The 6,733-nt window shown below is 31.8% G+C and overlaps 1 pseudogene across 1 annotated transcript; it reads right to left on the bottom strand.

Annotated features, from left to right (window-relative positions):
* Positions 1-1,471: 1,471 nt before the first annotated feature.
* On the bottom strand, positions 1,472-4,797 carry LOC145167093 (aquaporin NIP2-1-like; annotated as a pseudogene). The gene is made up of 5 exons (XR_013740894.1): positions 4,592-4,797; positions 2,968-3,192; positions 2,108-2,302; positions 1,958-2,019; positions 1,472-1,873 (listed from the first exon to the last, which is right to left on the bottom strand). The product of XR_013740894.1 is annotated as an aquaporin NIP2-1-like (transcript).
* Between the last annotated feature and the right edge of the window lie 1,936 nt (positions 4,798-6,733).

Here is a 6,733-nt window from a genome sequence, read left to right as displayed (position 1 = left end):
GTAACATACCTGAATCCGAGTATTACACCTCAATTTTCTAAATTTTCATGTTTATACCCCATAGTATAAATAATCTGATTTTCCTTAACAACTTTCGTTTGTTAACTTGAAAAAAATAATCTTACTCACTTATTTTTATGTACGCGTCAGTATAAATTCGAGTTTGTTTACGTTTTGAGGTAAATTTTGTGTACATTTTTGTGTCTATTTTTGTATGTTTCCTAGTATGAGTTTGGTCACATATAATACATTTTCATTAGACATTATAAATTAGAGTTAATCAGTGATAGCGACCTTGTACATTTATCTAACAACAAATACAACAATATCTAACTTTTATCATACTATCGTGAAAATTCAACTTACAAAACGGTTGATCCCGCCAAAACATGCGGCAAGCAAACAACCATTTTTTTATTAAAATGTTTTAGTAGCAAGGATAAATCATAAATCAATTTTTGTGAAAAATGTATTGTGTGAATTGTATATTGCAAAATGGATTATTATTTTGTGATAAATGTTAGGGATGAGTATGGGTGAGTTTGGGTCGGCTTTAACCCAAAACCGTTATCATTGCTTTTCAAGTATTCGAAACCGAATCCAATACCCAATCCGGCCAGTTCGATGTGTCAGTTTTCGGTTCCTTCCGGTTTTGTTTCAGGTTTAAACCCAAACCTAATCGCAACCTATCTTTCTAAGCCTTGATAAATCATTATATAGAGGCTTAGGAGGATGACTGCTTTTATTAGCAACCAATGTGGAACTGTGGGTTTTTAAGAATAGGGGTGTTCGATCCAACCAAATTACAATTCGGCTGGATCGGTTTTTATAATTCGGTTGTTAAGAGGCAAGACATTTTAAAAAATATAGAACTTAAATTTTAACCAACTCTATAAAAGTAACTAAAAAAACTTTGTAGTTATAAATTATAATTTAAAAACAACTATTAAAAAAAATTGATTGTAGTTTAGTATTTTATTGACAAAAAACTTTTGATAAAAAATACATATTAAAGTATTATATTAGATGAAATTTCTAATAATTAAAAATTATTTAGTAAATTTATAAATGATAAAAGTTATATATTAAAAATAAATAAAGAAATTGTTATTCAATTTTTTTGGACTATTCCGTTCTTATTTTATAAACAAATATCAATCCGAAATTGAAATAATAATTCAGGTTAGCTTAAAATCAATCTAAAAATCCGAATATATGAACCATTCCATTATATAACGTATGAATAGCGTGGATTTTACGTACAACAACCAATGTGGGATATATTTCATTCCTTTCAAATAAAAAGAATCAGGGAAGCGGATTCAAAATGCACCCCTGTAATTTACAAAAAATGTCCCACTAGAAAATTGTCTATGTGTTTAAAAAACTATATAAATGGTCTCTGCCTAAAAGAAATTTTAGAGATTATGATCCCCGTAAAATGGGGCAATATCACCATAATTTATAACTATAATAAACTAATATGCATAATATTTCTAATACCATATTGCTATTTATATAATACAAAAGATTAATTACATTCCATTCCTAAACGCCGGCATGAAATGGAATGCAATAACTAATTCTATTACCTTATTATTCTATTCAATGAGAAACCATTATAGTTGATCGAAATATACAATTACAGAGAACTAATTTATCTTTAAACAATAGCATTTTCGTCATTGCTCTTCATTCTCCATGTTTAAATCTGAAGAGGTCTATCAGTTGCTCGAATAAAATTATAACACATCACCCCAGATACCGTTCCTGTTATAGGGCCAATAATATACACCCAAATCCCTTTATAATTATTGCTAGCTAAAGCCGGCCCGAAAGTGCGTGCTGGATTCATCGATCCCCAGATATCGGTCTGAAAAATAATTCATATAAAAAACTTAATCTTTATAAAAATAATATTTAGTTAAAAACTAGATTTTATTATGTTAAATGTTACCCTGCTAAGATGGAAGTAATGCATACTGCCGATCCTACTGCTATACCCGCTAACTCTCCTACCTGAAAAATAATTTTAGAATCGAATTATGTGTCTTGTTAACTTTATGACATTTTCAAAAAAGTCAATGTACTTTCGTGGTGTTCTTACGGCTTTAGAATCTGTGGCTACTGCTGAAGTGACAAACATCATTGTAAAAGTGACGATGATTTCCATTATTAGAGCTTGTTCGTTTGTCCCTGAAGGTGTTGTTGTGCCCAAATGTGTCCCTTGTTGTAAAAGTACACGTAGGCAGAATGAAGCAGCTATAGACCCCGTTAGTTGTGCAACTGCATAGATTGGGACCTTATAAACACAATGGGTGAGCTTCATTTGTCATCAATATATATTTCCATTATAAAGATTCTTAACTTATTTATGGACTCAAAACTTTTAAGTTATAAAACTTAGAGTACACAATAAATAATCTTTTAGATAAACTACTTGTAAGTTGAACGAGTTTTTCATTAAGATCTAGAAAAAACTCTATTATGGAAGCATCTACAGCGGGTTATAGTTTTTTCTGTACAACTTTTTAAATTTGCTACCACCTTGGGACTAAGTCAACGATTCAAAAATCATATCATATCTTCATATTAACATAACATCTAATAATAGAAAACCTAAAATATCATAATAACGATAACTATTAATTAGTTTATATATTTGTATTTATATCTAAGTATAAAAACCTTACTTGAAGTTGAAGTTGGATGGATTTGACTTGAGTTCATTAAACACCATAAAAATATTTATGAAACTATTGGAGCTATACAATATGCTGACTAAAAGTAGGTCATGTAGTGGCCCAAATCAGGTCATACACGAACTCACCTGGCTTCCTATTGGTCCTCATGTTCCCGTCCTTATCACACACTCATATTAACCACATATGGTTCGAACCTATTGAGTTATATGGTTTTAAATAATATGATACATTTTGTATTCATGGTCTAGGTCTAGCCACGTACCTGGTTCCAAGGAAAATGTCCCACGGCTCCAAACGCTAGTGTGACCGCAGGGTTCATGTGTGCACCCGAAATATGTCCAACTGCATAAATCATAACGGTCACAATTAGACCACTCGCAAGCGAGGCTCCAAGTTGAGACACCTTGTGTTCGTTGCTTATGGCAAGTGCCGCTGATCCACATGTCACAAACACCAACAAGAAGGTGGCAACCGCCTCTGCCACCACCTGAAAAACAATTTCAAAACATCTTGAAATCAACTTGAAGATGATAAAAAAGGGTATACACATGTAAATCACAATGTCCTCAAAGCAAGAAAGGTAATTCAAAATTTTGAACATGAGATATCTCTTATCAATTCTCATCTTGTTAGCAGTATGACGGTTATCATGTGATGCCGTGTAGATTAGGATGAAAGTGGGTCCAAACCCGACCCAGATGGAACCGAACCCATAAAAACCCGGAGATCGCGAGATTTTGTAGGACCGGAAACTAGAACGGTATATAGGAACCGAGTTCGGTTCGGTTTCGGGTAAGGTACCAAATAAAGTGGGTCTAGAACCGCAAAACCACGAAATGTCAAAGTGGATCGAGTGGAGCCGTGTAAAGTGGATCTAGAACCGGAAAACCTAGGAAAATCAGAATTTGTTGGTAATTAATTAGTGGGTTGAACATTGAAAATTTTCAGTTTTGATATCCCGACTTCGGGGGACTTTAAGTCATTGAATATCAAACCAAAAACCACATTCTAATCCGACTTCAAACGAATTAGATATGCATATTCTAAAATTTTCACAGAATACATAAAAACTGAAAATTTACAACTTTGATATCCCGACTTTAGGGGACTGTAAATCAATGAATATGAAACCAAAAATGACAAAATTATAGTCTAAAATCAAGTACAACTCTAAACTACACATTAGAAAAAACTGCATGGTTATCCGACTTCAAATGAATTAGATATGCATGTTTTAAAATTTTCACAGAAAACCAAAAGCTGAAAAACTGAAATTTCAAGCTTTGATATCCCGACTTTAGAGGACTATAAATCAACGAATAAAAAACAAAAAATGACAAAATTATAGTCTAAATTTTTTTTATAAACTCTAAATTACATGTTGAAAAAAACTGCATGCTAATACGAGTTCAAACGAATTAGATATGTATATTTTAATTTTTCACATATTACAAAAAAAGTTGAAAAATAAAAAATTTCTAGCTTTCATATCTAACTTTGAGGGACGTTAAGTCAATGAATATGAAACAAAATATGATACAATTATACTCTAAAATCATGTATAAACTCTAAACTACATGCTGAAAAAAACCACATATCAATCCAACTTCAAACGAATGAGATATGTATGTTCTAAACTTTTCACAAAAATCGGTTCCGTCCCCTAGGTTCCAGTTCCTAACACCGGTTCCGGTTCTTAAGCCTGGTTTACCCGGACCCGAAGGACCCAAACCCAGATTACCCGAAACCCGAACAAATCCATTCTTTAAACCCGGAACCCGGACCGAACTCAGATTGGTTCTACATATTCCGGTTCTGGTTTTAAATCTCATCCCTAATGTAATGTAGATGATATGAAATCAAACATTATGGAAACGGTAACTTACCTTTCGGAAAAAACCAGGAGGATAACGAAGCTGAAGTAATGTAGCGAATTTAAACTGTTGGTTTTCTTCCGTTATTTCGGTTGTAATGATGGGTAACTCGTTTGTGCCATAATTTGAATGTATTTTGGACATTGATTATGAATGTAAGGGAATCTTTTATGCTAGTGGTAGCTATAAAGTGACACCTTAGGTGCTTGAGGTTCTGTTTATATAACAATTAACCAACTTGAAGCATATGAAAGTAAGTTTTTTATAAACAATAATAACTTGTGAACAAGATAAAATCATCAGATGCATGATTTGTTGATAGGACGGTCTTGGCAATTAACATTTTGGCCCTTTGTTGGCTAGATATTCTTTTTATTGTCTTTTTTTCTGTATCGACGACGACAGAGATTTTATTAAACTACCAATCATTAGTATTGTAAATCTAAAAGAAAGGCCTAAAGACTATAGTTATAATCTCTTGATTGAAGTTTCTCTCGCTTTAATGATTTTAAAATAATTTTCTTTGAAACTTGTGATAACTGAAACACCCAATACAAATAACTATATACCACTTTTAGAGGCTTAAAACTATTTTATGAAAATAGATTTTTAGTAGAGCCTAGAAGTATCCGGTGTTGCCCTCCCTTCTTGAGGTTGAAAGTTCAAATCTCGTTAGACTTGCCGTTAAAAAAAAACAAAAACTTGAATCCATATTTTTTGTTATATCATTCATTAAACTCAAACCAACAATCAAGAAAGTGTGTTTGGTTTTGAACTCAAAACTTCTATTAATCCACATCCCAGGCGCTATAACGCTCATAGTAGTGTTTCTCAACGTTTACAAAATTTATCTAATGTCATTGTGTCCACCATCAATACATAATTATTTGTAATATAATAATAAACCTTATCAGCTTTTATAATCTATATTGAAATGATATTTTTCCTTAAATTGTATCCTGTATAATTTTTAAATCAAAAGTAGATGACTAGATATCACATTATTATAGTTTTTGCTGTCTAAACATGAGTGGTCGATAGGCTAGGGGTGGGGTATATATATATATATATATATATATATATATATATATATATATATATATATATATATATATATATATATATATATATATATATATATATATATATATATATATATATATATATATATGTTATGAATTAAGCGTAATTAATGTATCTATAAATCAAACCAAACTAGTAAACTTTGATAAGAACTTTAATTGAGAAGAAAGAATATTTAGAGAGAATATGAAAATTATATCTCTTATAACTTTTTGATGTATCACATTCTTTATAATGGAGGGGTATTTATACTACAAATTTTACTAACATATAATTGTAACTAGTTAGAAATGTTGACAAATGTACCATGCACAAATTATTATGTCATCCACCAATTATTTACAACACCCCCCCTTGGATGACATCATTTTAGCGTTCAACTTTGACGTACTGCCTCATTAAAAACTTTGCTAAAGAAAACCCAGTGGGAAAAAAACTTTAGCGAAGGGAAAAAGAGTGCAGTGTATAGTTGACTCCCCCTTATTTAGACACCCGTCACATTATATTCTATGCACATGTCGCATTCCAATGCCATGAACATGTTTCCTAAAAATTGCAGTAGGAAGTGCCTTCGTAAAAAGGTCTGCTGCATTGGTACTGGATTGAACATATTTGATTTCAACTTGATGGTTCTTTATAAGCTCTTGAGTGTACTCAAAAAACTTTGGAGGTATATGTTTTGTCCTGTCGCTCTTGATATATCCCTCTTTCATTTGAGTGACACATGCTGAGTTATCTTCATAAATTAAAGTTGGACATATATCCTTTTCAAGTCCACATGAAGTTAAAACTAGTTGTGTCATCGATCTTAACCATGTACATTCTCTACTAGCTTCATTTAGTGCAATTACTTCAGCATGATTTGAGGATGTGGCAACAAGTGTTTGCTTTTGAGAACGCCAGGAAATTGCAGTACCTCCATTCATGAATACATATCCAGTTTGAGATCTAGCTTTATGAGGATCAGACAAATAACCTGCATCTGCATAACCAATCAAGCCTTGTTTTGAATTGTTAGGGTAAAATAACCCTAAATCACTAGTTCCTCGAAGGTATCAAAAAATATGTTTG

Source organism: Lactuca virosa, chromosome 3 (assembly GCF_052849685.1).
Source record: "Lactuca virosa cultivar CGN04683 chromosome 3, Lactuca_virosa_CGN04683_v6, whole genome shotgun sequence".
NCBI classification, from domain to species: domain Eukaryota; kingdom Viridiplantae; phylum Streptophyta; class Magnoliopsida; order Asterales; family Asteraceae; genus Lactuca; species Lactuca virosa.
The sequence above is the reverse complement of the archived record's forward strand: the minus strand, read 5'-3'. Positions and strand labels throughout refer to the sequence as shown.